Below are 17,113 nucleotides of genomic sequence, written 5' to 3'. Positions count from 1 at the left end.
TCGTACCAGTGCTGCAGTTCCACCGAGGCTAGTTACACAGCGTAGGGGTTCACGCCCTCCGCCAGACCACAGGGTCCGCCTCCAGTGGTTCACCTCGACTTGAGGGCCGCTACAGCCAGGCAGGTTCAGCAGCTACGGTTTGTTGAGTTTGAGGTTTGGTTTCCTCCGAGGAGGGATGAGAGAGCAGCTGAGGGGTTCTACACGCCACTGCATGAGGATTTCTACAATGCATATCTTAACAGTGGGGCAGTGTTCAGATCATAGAGGGTCTGTCAGATAGAGTCCATTGTGGCAGCAGCCGGAGAGAGCATTCGGCAATACTTATCATATTTGCTAGGACTGACAGATTGATCGGACGGACGGGCATATATGTACCATCTTGGGTCCGTCAGTTTTATGCCTCGCTCTACATTGATCCTCATCACAGATTCATTCACTTTGCTTTCAAAGGCAAAGACTACAGAGTGACTAGTGGCAGAGCCAGGGAGATACTGAGGCTACAGGAGCAGCCTGTAAAGATGCATGAGGTATGCTATGGACATCAGGAGCCTCCCAGGCGTCCTCATGGAGGGCAGGTGCCCCCCTACAGATTTAGTGCGGCATTGCTTCAAGGAGCCGTTTGGAGAGGGGTCGAGCAGGAACCCCAGTGACTTGACTTCTACAGCGAGGATACTAGAGGCCATCATCAGGAGGACACTGCTTCCCAGGTTGGGATACAGGGAGGGCCTGACTCGCTTACAGCTCTGACTTCTCAATGCCATCATGCAAATGACAGTATTTGACATCTGGGACCTCCTTCTTTCAGAGATGGAGGATACTATAGCTGAGGGATTCAAGGGTCGCAGGCAGCTTCCCTATGCTCACTGGATCACGTTCCTCATCCACAGGGTTGTGCTTGATAAACCCCCTGGCATGATGGATGAGTATACAGGTGCCACTACAGAGTTCCCAGCCTACAACCTGTCACAGAGGATCAGACACGCAACTCCTCAGGCACCCAGACAGCCTAGCCGTCATCCCGACGTGCCAGAATCCGCAGCTCAGCAAGATGAGATCATCAGAGGGATTGCAGCCACTGAGGAGGAGGAGCTAGAGGCACAGCAGGAGGTGAGCGAGTACAGTGACAGCTCTGACGACGACTACCAGCCTATACCTCAGATGCCTCCACGCAGACATGATGCAGAGGCCGGTAGCTCCAGTTCTGCTCCACCTGCTCCACAGACAGACCCCGCTCTCATTGCCATTCTTGAGCGGATGCAGCAGGATCAGACACGACAGGCACAGGAGACAGCTGCCAACTTCGCACAGTTTCAGGCTCGTCAGGATGAGTTTCAGCGGCAGCAGCAGCTCCTTCAGCACCAGCAGTTACTTATGCAGCAGCAGCTCATGGGATTCATGCAGCATGTAGTGACAGCTATTGGGGGTCCCACTGCCACAGCCTTCGCCCCAGCTTGCACAGCCTCCCACCACTTCTACGACTCCAGCAGTACAGCCCAGTGGGCTCTAGAGTCAGGGACAGCCTCCAGCTCAGTTTGCTTCACCGCCCATACAGGTGTCCCAGTGGTTAGCCTCACCCGTGGTAGCCCCGCAGTTCACTCCATTTCAGACGGGCTTCACACCAGAGCAGTCTTCCTCGCTATTCGTGCCTGAGATGTCAGTCTCCAGGAGTCTTGGAGCTTCCTTCAGCGAGTTGACCGGCATGCCTACTCTGCCTCATATGCATACCGCCGGTCCATCTACAGCAGATCCAGTCGTAGTGACTACTCAGAGGCTCCCCTCGTCTGTCGCCTCGTCCGATCCTACGACAGACATACTTGCAGCTTCACAGGCAGCACCAGCCCCAGCTCAGACCCAGACCGCTTCAGCGACACTTCCTGCCACAGAGGGTCAGTCAGTTCAGAGCTCAGGGTTAGATGATGATGGTGCCCAGTTCCAACTTGCCCCACGTTCTTCAGCGCCTGGCACGTCCGCTGCAGCCCCGCCCTAGGTTTTGGTGTTTGACGCCAAAGGGGGAGAGGGTGTACGAGTATGTAGTCTCAGGGGGAGCTACATTTAGGGGGAGCTAGTTATATAGTATTAGCTTATTATATACATTTGGAGTTTTATTTGTGTGATACACTATTACTTATGCATTCGTGTGTTTACTTTCATGCATACTATTATATATATGTGATAGTGCTATCTATGTGGTTGTGATATTTGATATGTGTGACTTCTACTTTGCTTTATCTATATGTCATATCACTTGGGTAATGCTCATTTGCTATTGCTTCCGCGTTTATATTTCAAAGCAAATGAGCTTTGTTTTTTGTACTCATGCTTAATTCATATCCTTTGAGTACATTGTGTTGGCTTGGGTCATAAAAGCTTGACTAACTCTTTTGTTCTTATTGACAAAAGCTTATATGAACCAAGCTCGTCAAAAACCTCACTCCATAACATACTCGAGGTGGTATTGTCATCAATCACCAAAAAGGGGGAGATTGAAAGCATCTAGGCCCCTAGTTGGATTTCGGTGATTAATGTCAATACAAGATTACTATGACTAACGTGTGTTTTGCAGAGACAATTAAGTTAGGTCATGGTAATGGAGATCGATTGGGCAATCGAGGTTGTCATGCCCCTACGATGGAAATCATTTCGGTTTTTAAAAAAGGATGGACGACAAGGTTAAGGATAACTAGTTCTAAGTGTCGATTGGAGTTGGAGAGACACTTAGAGTAGTTTAGGACTTTGTTTTTCCTTTGGCCGTACTATTAAGGGGGGTATGAACGGGTAGCTTGACCTAGTTGAGTCTAGTGAGTTAGGTGTGGTGCACACTTGTTAAAACTAGCTCAAGGTAGCTCCTATGAATGCCTAAGATCCTATGGAGCAAACTTCATTCTCAGATGTTCGAGAGTTGGAAGTGAATGGAGGGTCAAACACTGACCGGACGCTGGCTCCGGTGTGACCGGACGCTGGCCGCAGGGTCCGGTCAGTTCATTTGACTGAGGTGAACAAGTCTGGTGTGACCGGACGCTGGAAGGTCATGTGACCGGACGCTGAGGGCCAGCGTTCGGTCGACTCCAGTAAGGGTCCAGACTTGGGAAAGAGTGACCGGACGCGTCCGGTCAGTGCTGACCGGACCCTGAGGGTTCAGCGTCCGGTCGAGTCCAGTAAGGTTCCAGTAAGGGTTTTATGCGACCGGACGCGTCCGGTCAGTGCTGACCGGACCCTGCCAGCGTCCGGTCGACTCTTTAATACTGGTTCGCGGGTTGAACTGACCGGAGCGTCCGGTCATAACGATTGGAGCGTCCGGTCGTCCCGCAGAAGCTCATAACGGTTCGTTTTTCAGGCTGGCTTATAAATAGACGGTCCACTCGTGAGTGGAGTATCTTTTGCTCATTCCAACAGCTGAGAAACACGTTTGTGAGTGCCAAGAAGAGCAAGGTCCTAGTGAGGTGTTTGTGATTTGAGAATCCAAGAGAGTAGCCTCACTAGCAAATCAAGAGTAGCAAAAGTGTGCATCCATCTTCTCATTAGGCTTCGCGTGGTCAAGTGAGAGTTCGTGCTTGTTACTCTTGGTGATCGCCATCACCTAGACGGCTTGGTGGTGATTGGGAGCTTGGTGTTCACCCGGCGGAGCTTGTGGGTGACCCAACTCAAGTTGTGAGCGGTTTTGGGTGATTCGCCGCGACGGAGTGTCAAAGAATCAACCCGTAAAGAGCACTTGATCCTTGCGCGGATCAAGGGGGAGCTACACCCTTGCGCGGGTGCTCCAACGAGGACTAGTGGGGAGTGGCGACTCTCCGATACCTCGGCAAAACATCGCCGCGTTCCTTTTCTCTCTCTATTTACTTTGAGCACTTACTTTGAGCATTTACTTTAAGCAATTCAATACTTGTTTTACATCCATAGAATTGCTTGCTAGAGTAAGTTTGAAACTTAGGTTGCGAGGTTGTTGTGCATTAGTTTGATATAAACATTTTTCTAGGCACAAGGGGTTAATTGGGCTATCCGTAGGATTTGATTATTGCAAGAGAATTTAGAATTAGCCCAATTCACCCCCCCTCTTGGGCATCTTGATCCTTTCAATGATGATGGTGATGCCATGGTAATGATCAAGTGCTTGGACATGGAAAAGAAGAAAGAGAAAAACAAAAAGCTCAAGGCAAAGGTGAAATTTATAGAAGCTTTTTAGTTTAGTAATCGAGACACTTAGCGAGTATGATCACATTTAGGATCGATAGCCGTACTATTAAGAGGGGTGAAACTCATATCGAAATGCGGTTATCAAAGTGCCACTAGATGCTCTAACTCATTGCATATGCATTTAGGATCTAGTGGAAAGCTAACACCCTTGAAAATGTTTGTGAAAATATGCTAACACATGTGCACAAGGTGATATACTTGGTGGTTGGCACATTTGAGCAAGGGTGGAGAAGTTAGTGAAGTAAAGGAGGTGATTGTCACTGCAAAACAGTGACCGGACGCTGGTCACGTAGTGACCGAACTCAGGGGAGCAGCGTCCGGTCATTTAGAAAAATCAGTGGAGTGCTCAAGCTACTCACGCCTGAGACCAGACGCAGGTGACCGAACTTTGGCTAAACACTATTCAGCGTCCGGTCCTGCTATTGTGGTAGCGCACAAAGAAGAGGGTGAGTGACCGGACGCTGAGCGAGTCCGGTCGGGCGTGACCAGACACGTCCGGTGGTGAAAAACCATCTCTAGAACCTTACTGGAAACGACTAGACTCTAGTGGTGGTGGCGTGCGTTCGGTCGCCCCGACCTGCGCGTCCGATCGGTGCGCAGTGGGGTGCTCTGTGAGCCCAACGGCTCTATTCATGGGGGCTCTCTATTTAAGCCCCTTGGCCGGCTCAAGGTCACTCTCTTGGCCAATGAAGATCATGACATGACAATGACAATGCCATGGTGATGATCGGGTGCTTGGACTTGAAAAAAAAGAAAGAGAAAAACAAAAGGCTCAAGGCAAAGGTATAAATAATAGGAGTCATTTTGTTTTGGTGATCAAGACACTTAGCGAGTGTGATCACATTTAGGATTGATAGCCATACTATTAAGAGGAGTGAAACTCGTATTGAAATACGGTTATCAAAGTGCCACTAGATGCTCTAACTCATTGCATATGTATTTAGGATCTAGTGGATTGCTAACACCCTTGAAAATGTTTGTGAAAATATGCTAACACATGTGCACAAGGTGATACACTTGGTGGTTGGCACATTTGAGCAAGGGTGAAGAAGATAGAGTTGAAAAGGAGTTAGTCACACTGGTCACGCAGTGACCGGACGCTGGTCTCGGATGGACCAGCGCGTCTGGTCAGTTGCTGCTGAAGACGCGCAGCGCCGGTCTTCAACCAGATGCTGGATGACTGCGTCCGGTCGCACTGACGTGGTAGCACACTGAAAGGCAGTGTGTGACCGGATGCTGGGTGCGTCCGATCAGGCTTGATCGGATGCGTCTGGTCACGCGTGGAAGCTTACTGGAATCGACCGGACGCTGAGGTCCTGCGTCCGATCGTGATCCAACTGACATGTCCGGTCATAGTTGGTACCTTATTGGAAATGACCGGACGCTGATGCTGGAGCGTCCGGTCAGTTTGTGCAGAGCATCCAGTCAACACTTGACCGTTGAGATCTGATGAACAGCGTTTGAAGCCGATGACACGTGGCAAGCATCGGGCGACCGGATGCTGAGCTCCAGCATCTGGTCGATCTGACCAGAGCGTCCAGTCACCCCGAGCAGTGCCTAGTGAAGTGGTACAATGGCTCTATTTCGTGGGGGCTTCTATTTAAGCCCTATGGCCATCTTAAGCTCACTCTCTTGACCATTTGCATTGACATAGCAACCTTGTGAGCTTAGCCAAAGCCCTCCCACTCATCTTCATTATTGATTCAACATCTTTGTGAGATTGGGAGTGAATCCAAGTGCATTGCTTGAGTGTTTGCATCTAGAGGCACTTGGTATTCGTGTTTCGCTGCGAGATTCGCTTGTTACTCTTGGTGGTTGCCGCCACCTAGATGGCTTGGAGCAGCGAGGATCATCGAGCAGAGGTTGGTGATTGTCTCCGGCTCTGATCATGGTGATTGTGAGGGGTTCTTGACCTTTCCCCGGCGGAGAGCCAAAAGGTACTCTAGTAAATTGCTAATGGCTTGTGTGATCCTCATCTTGTGTTGGTTGTGCGGTACCCTATTGAGAATTTGGCGTGTGATGCCAATTAGCGCGTGAACCTCAAAGTGAGTGAATCACCACAACGAGGACTAGCTTGCCGGCAAACAAGTGAACCTCGGTAAAAAATCATTGTGTCATCATTTGATTCCAAGGTGATTGGTCTTCATTGGTATTCATCCTTGTGATTGATTGGTTCACTCCTCGATACAGCGGTATAATCATCTTGCTCATTCTCTTTACATCACCGCAAACTAATTGTCAAGCTCTTTAGTGTAGCTAGTTGTGAGAGCTTGTTAGTTTGGTTAGTGTGGCTCTTTAGTTATCCTTTGAGAGCACACTAACTTAGTGTAGCGCCTTAGTGATTGTGTGGCTAAAATCAATAGAAACTAGAATTGTGGTAGGTGGCTTGTATTTTTATAGGCTAGCGCAACACTTGCTTCGCCTCATAATTTGTCTAACCGGTTTGTTAAGTGTTATTGTAAAAAAAATTTAATAGGCTATTCACCTCCCTCTAGCCATTAGGACCTTTCAAGTGGTATCAGAGCCGAGGTCACCATGATTTAAGGCTTAACAACCTTCGGTGTAGAAATGTCTCAAATCAACAACATAAAGAAGCCACCCCAATTTGATGGCTTCAACTATCCCTATTGGAAGGCTAAGATGACAACATATATCAAGTCAATCAATAGAAAGGTTTGGAAGGTGGTGGAGACCAAGATTGAGATTGAGGATGAAGAGGCTCCCACCGCCGCTGAAGAGATGCTACTCCAAAATAATGACATTACTCTTAGTGCCATCCATGATGCTTTGGATGAAAGAACATTTGAGCAAATCAAAAATATTGAGAGAGCTCATGAGGCATGGAAGAAATTGGAGGAATCATTTGAGGGCACTCAAGCCATGAAGGGTGCAAAGGCATACATTCTCAAAGAGAAGTTTGCAAGCTTCAAAATGAAGGAGGATGAGAGTGTGCCGGAGATGTTCCATAGGCTTCAAGTGCTTGTCAATGATCTCAAAGCACTTGGAGAAGAGGTGAAGGACAAGGACTTCTCACATAAGTTCTTGAGATGCTTACCTTCAAGATTTGGCACATTGGTCACTATTCTAGTGAGGAGTGGTTTGGACACCATGACACCAAACCAAGTGTTGGGAGATATAATGACCGATGATACATATAGAGATGATGATGAGAAGGAAGAAAAGAAGGAGAAGAAAGATGAGAAGAAGAGTGTGGCATTCAAGGCCACATCATCCAAGGGCAAGGCAAAGCAAGAAACATCAAGTGAAGATGATGGTTCATGGGATGACGATGACGATGAGAAGATGGCTCTCTTTATCAAGAGATTTGGCAAGTTCATGGTGAAGAAGGGCTACCATGCTAGAAGAAAGAAATCTTCATCCAAGAATAAGGAAGAGTCAAGAAAGTGCTTCAATTGTGGAAGCAAAGATCATCTTATTACTCAATGTCCATATAATAGTGACAAAGATGATGACAAGAAAACAAGAAGAAGGAAAAGAAAGAGAAGAAGAACAAGATGACCTTCAAGAAGAAGAAGGGTGGTTCATATGTGGTCACGTGGGATAATGATGCTTCCTCAAGTGATGATGATGATAGTGATGAAGACAATACCACCAAGAAGAAGGCACTTGCAAGCATTGCTATCAATGAGAAGCCTTCTCTCTTCGACACTCCATCGTGCTTCATGGCTAAGGCCACTAAGGTATAAATTTGTGATGATGGAAGTGATGATGAACATGATAATGAAAATGATAGTGATAGTGATGATGATGAACCTACTAAGGATGAATTATTTGACATGCTAGAAGATGCTAAAGAACACTTTGACATTAAGAGAAGGGAATGCAAGAGCTTGAATAAGGAGGTAAGAGCCCTTAAGCAAGCCCTTGATAAGCTCAAAGCAACTCATGAGAGGCTAGAGAAAGCCCATGAGAAGCCTGGCAAGGCTCACAAGAAGCTTGAAAAAGGCTCACAAGAAGCTTCTCTCTACAATCCAAACTCTTAGCACATATGTAGGGGGAGCAATTGCTACCATTTGGGTTCATGAAACTTGTCCATATCTTTTTACACATAGTAAATATGCTTAGACAAGCAACATGGATTTAATTGAATTTCAATTCATATCTTTGTGAAAGGGTTGTCATCAATTACCAAAAAGGGAGAGATTGAAAGCCCTAGTTTGGTTTTGGTGAATTGATGAAACCCTAAGTGCTAATCTAGTTTATCAAGTGATCATGAGATAGGTAGCACACTCCAAGTGGTGAAGTAAATGAAGATCATGACATGACAATGACAATGCCATGGTGATGATCGGGTGCTTGGACTTGAAAAAAAGAAAGAGAAAAACAAAAGGCTTAAGGCAAAGGTATAAATGATAGGAGCCATTTTGTTTTGGTGATCAAGACACTTAGCGAGTGTGATCACATTTAGGATTGATAGCCGTACTATTAAGAGGAGTGAAACTCGTATCGAAATACTGTTATCAAAGTGCCACTAGATGCTCTAACTCATTGCATATGCATTTAGGATCTAGTGGATTGCTAACACCCTTGAAAATCTTTGTGAAAATATGCTAACACATGTGCACAAGGTGATATACTTGGTGGTTGGCACATTTGAGCAAGGGTGGAGAAGTTAGTGAAGTAAAGGAGGTGATTGTCACTGCAAAACAGTGACCGGACGCTGGTCATGTAGTGACCGAACTCAGGGGAGCAGCGTCCAGTCATTTAGAAAATTCAGTGGAGTGCTCAAGCTACTCTCGCCTGAGACCAGATGCAGGTGACCAAACTTTGGCTAAACACTATTTAGCGTCCGGTCCTGCTATTGTGGTAGCGCACAGAGAAGAGGGTGAGTGACCGGACGCTGAGCGAGTCCGGTCGGGCGTGACCGGACACGTCCAGTGGTGAGAAACCATCTCTAGAACCTTACTGGAAACGACTGGACTCTAGTGGTGGTGGCGTGCGTTCGGTCGCCCCGACCTGCGCGTCCGATCGGTGCGCAGTGGGGTGCTCTGTGAGCCCAACGGCTCTATTCATGGGGGCTCTCTATTTAAGCCCCTTGGCCGGCTCAAGGTCACTCTCTTGGCCAATGAAGATCATGACATGACAATGACAATGCCATGGTGATGATCGGGTGCTTGGACTTGAAAAAAAAGAAAGAGAAAAACAAAAGGCTCAAGGCAAAGGTATAAATAATAGGAGTCATTTTGTTTTGGTGATCAAGACACTTAGCGAGTGTGATCACATTTAGGATTGATAGCCATACTATTAAGAGGAGTGAAACTCGTATTGAAATACGGTTATCAAAGTGCCACTAGATGCTCTAACTCATTGCATATGTATTTAGGATCTAGTGGATTGCTAACACCCTTGAAAATGTTTGTGAAAATATGCTAACACATGTGCACAAGGTGATACACTTGGTGGTTGGCACATTTGAGCAAGGGTGAAGAAGATAGAGTTGAAAAGGAGTTAGTCACACTGGTCACGCAGTGACCGGACGCTGGTCTCGGATGGACCAGCGCGTCTGGTCAGTTGCTGCTGAAGACGCGCAGCGCCGGTCTTCAACCAGATGCTGGATGACTGCGTCCGGTCGCACTGACGTGGTAGCACACTGAAAGGCAGTGTGTGGCCGGATGCTGGGTGCGTCCGATCAGGCTTGATCGGATGCGTCTGGTCACGCGTGGAAGCTTACTGGAATCGACCGGACGCTGAGGTCCTGCGTCCGATCGTGATCCAACTGACATGTCCGGTCATAGTTGGTACCTTATTGGAAATGACCGGACGCTGATGCTGGAGCGTCCGGTCAGTTTGTGCAGAGCATCCAGTCAACACTTGACCGTTGAGATCTGATGAACAGCGTTTGAAGCCGATGACACGTGGCAAGCATCGAGCGACCGGATGCTGAGCTCCAGCATCTGGTCGATCTGACCAGAGCGTCCAGTCACCCCGAGCAGTGCCTAGTGAAGTGGTACAATGGCTCTATTTCGTGGGGGCTTCTATTTAAGCCCTATGGCCATCTTAAGCTCACTCTCTTGACCATTTGCATTGACATAGCAACCTTGTGAGCTTAGCCAAAGCCCTCCCACTCATCTTCATTATTGATTCAACATCTTTGTGAGATTGGGAGTGAATCCAAGTGCATTGCTTGAGTGTTTGCATCTAGAGGCACTTGGTATTCGTGTTTCGCTGCGAGATTCGCTTGTTACTCTTGGTGGTTGCCGCCACCTAGACGGCTTGGAGCAGCGAGGATCATCGAGCAGAGGTTGGTGATTGTCTCCGGCTCTGATCATGGTGATTGTGAGGGGTTCTTGACCTTTCCCCGGCGGAGAGCCAAAAGGTACTCTAGTAAATTGCTAATGGCTTGTGTGATCCTCATCTTGTGTTGGTTGTGCGGTACCCTATTGAGAATTTGGCGTGTGATGCCAATTAGCGCGTGAACCTCAAAGTGAGTGAATCACCACAACGAGGACTAGCTTGCCGGCAAACAAGTGAACCTCGGTAAAAAATCATTGTGTCATCATTTGATTCCAAGGTGATTGGTCTTCATTGGTATTCATCCTTGTGATTGATTGGTTCACTCCTCGATACAGCGGTATAATCATCTTGCTCATTCTCTTTACATCACCGCAAACTAATTGTCAAGCTCTTTAGTGTAGCTAGTTGTGAGAGCTTGTTAGTTTGGTTAGTGTGGCTCTTTAGTTATCCTTTGAGAGCACACTAACTTAGTGTAGCGCCTTAGTGATTGTGTGGCTAAAATCTATAGAAACTAGAATTGTGGTAGGTGGCTTGTATTTTTATAGGCTAGCGCAACACTTGCTTCGCCTCATAATTTGTCTAACCGGTTTGTTAAGTGTTATTGTAAAAAAAATTTAATAGGCTATTCACCTCCCTCTAGCCATTAGGACCTTTCAAGTGGTATCAGAGCCGAGGTCACCATGATTTAAGGCTTAACAACCTTCGGTGTAGAAATGTCTCAAATCAACAACATAAAGAAGCCACCCCAATTTGATGGCTTCAACTATCCCTATTGGAAGGCTAAGATGACAACATATATCAAGTCAATCAATAGAAAGGTTTGGAAGGTGGTGGAGACCAAGATTGAGATTGAGGATGAAGAGGCTCCCACCACCGCTGAAGAGATGCTACTCCAAAATAATGACATTACTCTTAGTGCCATCCATGATGCTTTGGATGAAAGAACATTTGAGCAAATCAAAAATATTGAGAGAGCTCATGAGGCATGGAAGAAATTGGAGGAATCATTTGAGGGCACTCAAGCCATGAAGGGTGCAAAGGCATACATTCTCAAAGAGAAGTTTGCAAGCTTCAAAATGAAGGAGGATGAGAGTGTGCCGGAGATGTTCCATAGGCTTCAAGTGCTTGTCAATGATCTCAAAGCACTTGGAGAAGAGGTGAAGGACAAGGACTTCTCACATAAGTTCTTGAGATGCTTACCTTCAAGATTTGGCACATTGGTCACTATTCTAGTGAGGAGTGGTTTGGACACCATGACACCAAACCAAGTGTTGGGAGATATAATGACCGATGATACATATAGAGATGATGATGAGAAGGAAGAAAAGAAGGAGAAGAAAGATGAGAAGAAGAGTGTGGCATTCAAGGCCACATCATCCAAGGGCAAGGCAAAGCAAGAAACATCAAGTGAAGATGATGGTTCATGGGATGACGATGACGATGAGAAGATGGCTCTCTTTGTCAAGAGATTTGGCAAGTTCATGGTGAAGAAGGGCTACCATGCTAGAAGAAAGAAATCTTCATCCAAGAATAAGGAAGAGTCAAGAAAGTGCTTCAATTGTGGAAGCAAAGATCATCTTATTACTCAATGTCCATATAATAGTGACAAAGATGATGACAAGAAAACAAGAAGAAGGAAAAGAAAGAGAAGAAGAACAAGATGACCTTCAAGAAGAAGAAGGGTGGTTCATATGTGGTCACGTGGGATAATGATGCTTCCTCAAGTGATGATGATGATAGTGATGAAGACAATACCACCAAGAAGAAGGCACTTGCAAGCATTGCTATCAATGAGAAGCCTTCTCTCTTCGACACTCCATCGTGCTTCATGGCTAAGGCCACTAAGGTATAAATTTGTGATGATGGAAGTGATGATGAACATGATAATGAAAATGATAGTGATAGTGCTGATGATGAACCTACTAAGGATGAATTATTTGACATGCTAGAAGATGCTAAAGAACACTTTGACATTAAGAGAAGGGAATGCAAGAGCTTGAATAAGGAGGTAAGAGCCCTTAAGCAAGCCCTTGATAAGCTCAAAGCAACTCATGAGAGGCTAGAGAAAGCCCATGAGAAGCCTGGCAAGGCTCACAAGAAGCTTGAAAAAGGCTCACAAGAAGCTTCTCTCTACAATCCAAACTCTTAGCACATATGTAGGGGGAGCAATTGCTACCATTTGGGTTCATGAAACTTGTCCATATCTTTTTACACATAGTAAATATGCTTAGACAAGCAACATGGATTTAATTGAATTTCAATTCATATCTTTGTGAAAGGGTTGTCATCAATTACCAAAAAGGGAGAGATTGAAAGCCCTAGTTTGGTTTTGGTGAATTGATGAAACCCTAAGTGCTAATCTAGTTTATCAAGTGATCATGAGATAGGTAGCACACTCCAAGTGGTGAAGTAAATGAAGATCATGACATGACAATGACAATGCCATGGTGATGATCGGGTGCTTGGACTTGAAAAAAAGAAAGAGAAAAACAAAAGGCTTAAGGCAAAGGTATAAATGATAGGAGCCATTTTGTTTTGGTGATCAAGACACTTAGCGAGTGTGATCACATTTAGGATTGATAGCCGTACTATTAAGAGGAGTGAAACTCGTATCGAAATACTGTTATCAAAGTGCCACTAGATGCTCTAACTCATTGCATATGCATTTAGGATCTAGTGGATTGCTAACACCCTTGAAAATGTTTGTGAAAATATGCTAACACATGTGCACAAGGTGATATACTTGGTGGTTGGCACATTTGAGCAAGGGTGGAGAAGTTAGTGAAGTAAAGGAGGTGATTGTCACTGCAAAACAGTGACCGGACGCTGGTCACATAGTGACCGAACTCAGGGGAGCAGCGTCCAGTCATTTAGAAAAATCAGTGGAGTGCTCAAGCTACTCTCGCCTGAGACCAGATGCAGGTGACCAAACTTTGGCTAAACACTATTTAGCGTCCGGTCCTGCTATTGTGGTAGCGCACAGAGAAGAGGGTGAGTGACCGGACGCTGAGCGAGTCCGGTCGGGCGTGACCGGACATGTCCAGTGGTGAGAAACCATCTCTAGAACCTTACTGGAAACGACTGGACTCTAGTGGTGGTGGCGTGCGTTCGGTCGCCCCGACCTGCGCGTCCGATCGGTGCGCAGTGGGGTGCTCTGTGAGCCCAACGGCTCTATTCATGGGGGCTCTCTATTTAAGCCCCTTGGCCGGCTCAAGGTCACTCTCTTGGCCAATGAAGATCATGACATGACAATGACAATGCCATGGTGATGATCGGGTGCTTGGACTTGAAAAAAAAGAAAGAGAAAAACAAAAGGCTCAAGGCAAAGGTATAAATAATAGGAGTCATTTTGTTTTGGTGATCAAGACACTTAGCGAGTGTGATCACATTTAGGATTGATAGCCATACTATTAAGAGGAGTGAAACTCGTATTGAAATACGGTTATCAAAGTGCCACTAGATGCTCTAACTCATTGCATATGTATTTAGGATCTAGTGGATTGCTAACACCCTTGAAAATGTTTGTGAAAATATGCTAACACATGTGCACAAGGTGATACACTTGGTGGTTGGCACATTTGAGCAAGGGTGAAGAAGATAGAGTTGAAAAGGAGTTAGTCACACTGGTCACGCAGTGACCGGACGCTGGTCTCGGATGGACCAGCGCGTCTGGTCAGTTGCTGCTGAAGACGCGCAGCGCCGGTCTTCAACCAGATGCTGGATGACTGCGTCCGGTCGCACTGACGTGGCAGCACACTAAAAGGCAGTGTGTGACCGGATGCTGGGTGCGTCCGATCAGGCTTGATCGGATGCGTCTGGTCACGCGTGGAAGCTTACTGGAATTGACCGGACGCTGAGGTCCTGCGTCCGATCGTGATCCAACTGACATGTCCGGTCATAGTTGGTACCTTATTGGAAATGACCGGACGCTGATGCTGGAGCGTCCGGTCAGTTTGTGCAGAGCATCCAGTCAACACTTGACCATTGAGATCTGATGAACAGCGTTTGAAGCCGATGACACGTGGCAAGCATCGGGCGACCGGATGCTGAGCTCCAGCATCTGGTCGATCTGACCAGAGCGTCCAGTCACCCCGAGCAGTGCCCAGTGAAGTGGTACAATGGCTCTATTTCGTGGGGGCTTCTATTTAAGCCCTATGGCCATCTTAAGCTCACTCTCTTGACCATTTGCATTGACATAGCAACCTTGTGAGCTTAGCCAAAGCCCTCCCACTCATCTTCATTATTGATTCAACATCTTTGTGAGATTGGGAGTGAATCCAAGTGCATTGCTTGAGTGTTTGCATCTAGAGGCACTTGGTATTCGTGTTTCGCTGCGAGATTCGCTTGTTACTCTTGGTGGTTGCCGCCACCTAGACGACTTGGAGCAGCGAGGATCGTCGAGCGGAGGTTGGTGAGTATCTCCGGCTCCGATCGTGGTGATTGTGAGGGGTTCTTGACCTTTCCCCGGTGGAGAGCCAAAAGGTACTCTAGTAAATTGCTAATGGCTTGTGTGATCCTCATCTTGTGTTGGTTGTGCGGTACCCTATTGAGAGTTTGGCGTGTGATGCCAATTAGCGCGTGAACCTCAAAGTGAGTGAATCACCACAACGAGGACTAGCTTGCTGGCAAACAAGTGAACCTCGATAAAAAATCATTGTGTCATCATTTGATTCCAAGGTGATTGGTCTTCATTGGTATTCATCCTTGTGATTGATTGGTTCACTCCTCGATACAGCGGTATAATCATCTTGCTCATTCTCTTTACATCACCGCAAACTAATTGTCAAGCTCTTTAGTGTAGCTAGTTGTGAGAGCTTGTTAGTTTGGTTAGTGTGGCTCTTTAGTTATCCTTTGAGAGCACACTAACTTAGTGTAGCGCCTTAGTGATTGTGTGGCTAAAATCAATAGAAACTAGAATTGTGGTAGGTGGCTTGTATTTTTATAGGCTAGCGCAACACTTGCTTCGCCTCATAATTTGTCTAACCGGTTTGTTAAGTGTTATTGTAAAAAAAATTTAATAGGCTATTCACCTCCCTCTAGCCATTAGGACCTTTCAAGTGGTATCAGAGCCGAGGTCACCATGATTTAAGGCTTAACAACCTTCGGTGTAGAAATGTCTCAAATCAACAACATAAAGAAGCCACCCCAATTTGATGGCTTCAACTATCCCTATTGGAAGGCTAAGATGACAACATATATCAAGTCAATCAATAGAAAGGTTTGGAAGGTGGTGGAGACCAAGATTGAGATTGAGGATGAAGAGGCTCCCACCGCCGCTGAAGAGATGCTACTCCAAAATAATGACATTACTCTTAGTGCCATCCATGATGCTTTGGATGAAAGAACATTTGAGCAAATCAAAAATATTGAGAGAGCTCATGAGGCATGGAAGAAATTGGAGGAATCATTTGAGGGCACTCAAGCCATGAAGGGTGCAAAGGCATACATTCTCAAAGAGAAGTTTGCAAGCTTCAAAATGAAGGAGGATGAGAGTGTGCCGGAGATGTTCCATAGGCTTCAAGTGCTTGTCAATGATCTCAAAGCACTTGGAGAAGAGGTGAAGGACAAGGACTTCTCACATAAGTTCTTGAGATGCTTACCTTCAAGATTTGGCACATTGGTCACTATTCTAGTGAGGAGTGGTTTGGACACCATGACACCAAACCAAGTGTTGGGAGATATAATGACCGATGATACATATAGAGATGATGATGAGAAGGAAGAAAAGAAGGAGAAGAAAGATGAGAAGAAGAGTGTGGCATTCAAGGCCACATCATCCAAGGGCAAGGCAAAGCAAGAAACATCAAGTGAAGATGATGGTTCATGGGATGACGATGACGATGAGAAGATGGCTCTCTTTGTCAAGAGATTTGGCAAGTTCATGGTGAAGAAGGGCTACCATGCTAGAAGAAAGAAATCTTCATCCAAGAATAAGGAAGAGTCAAGAAAGTGCTTCAATTGTGGAAGCAAAGATCATCTTATTACTCAATGTCCATATAATAGTGACAAAGATGATGACAAGAAAACAAGAAGAAGGAAAAGAAAGAGAAGAAGAACAAGATGACCTTCAAGAAGAAGAAGGGTGGTTCATATGTGGTCACGTGGGATAATGATGCTTCCTCAAGTGATGATGATGATAGTGATGAAGACAATACCACCAAGAAGAAGGCACTTGCAAGCATTGCTATCAATGAGAAGCCTTCTCTCTTCGACACTCCATCGTGCTTCATGGCTAAGGCCACTAAGGTATAAATTTGTGATGATGGAAGTGATGATGAACATGATAATGAAAATGATAGTGATAGTGATGATGATGAACCTACTAAGGATGAATTATTTGACATGCTAGAAGATGCTAAAGAACACTTTGACATTAAGAGAAGGGAATGCAAGAGCTTGAATAAGGAGGTAAGAGCCCTTAAGCAAGCCCTTGATAAGCTCAAAGCAACTCATGAGAGGCTAGAGAAAGCCCATGAGAAGCCTGGCAAGGCTCACAAGAAGCTTGAAAAAGGCTCACAAGAAGCTTCTCTCTACAATCCAAACTCTTAGCACATATGTAGGGGGAGCAATTGCTACCATTTGGGTTCATGAAACTTGTCCATATCTTTTTACACATAGTAAATATGCTTAGACAAGCAACATGGATTTAATTGAATTTCAATTCATA

The sequence above is a fragment of the Miscanthus floridulus genome, chromosome 3 (genome assembly GCF_019320115.1).
Source record: "Miscanthus floridulus cultivar M001 chromosome 3, ASM1932011v1, whole genome shotgun sequence".
In the NCBI taxonomy this organism is placed as follows: Eukaryota; Viridiplantae; Streptophyta; class Magnoliopsida; order Poales; family Poaceae; genus Miscanthus; species Miscanthus floridulus.
This window is presented reverse-complemented; position numbering follows the sequence as displayed.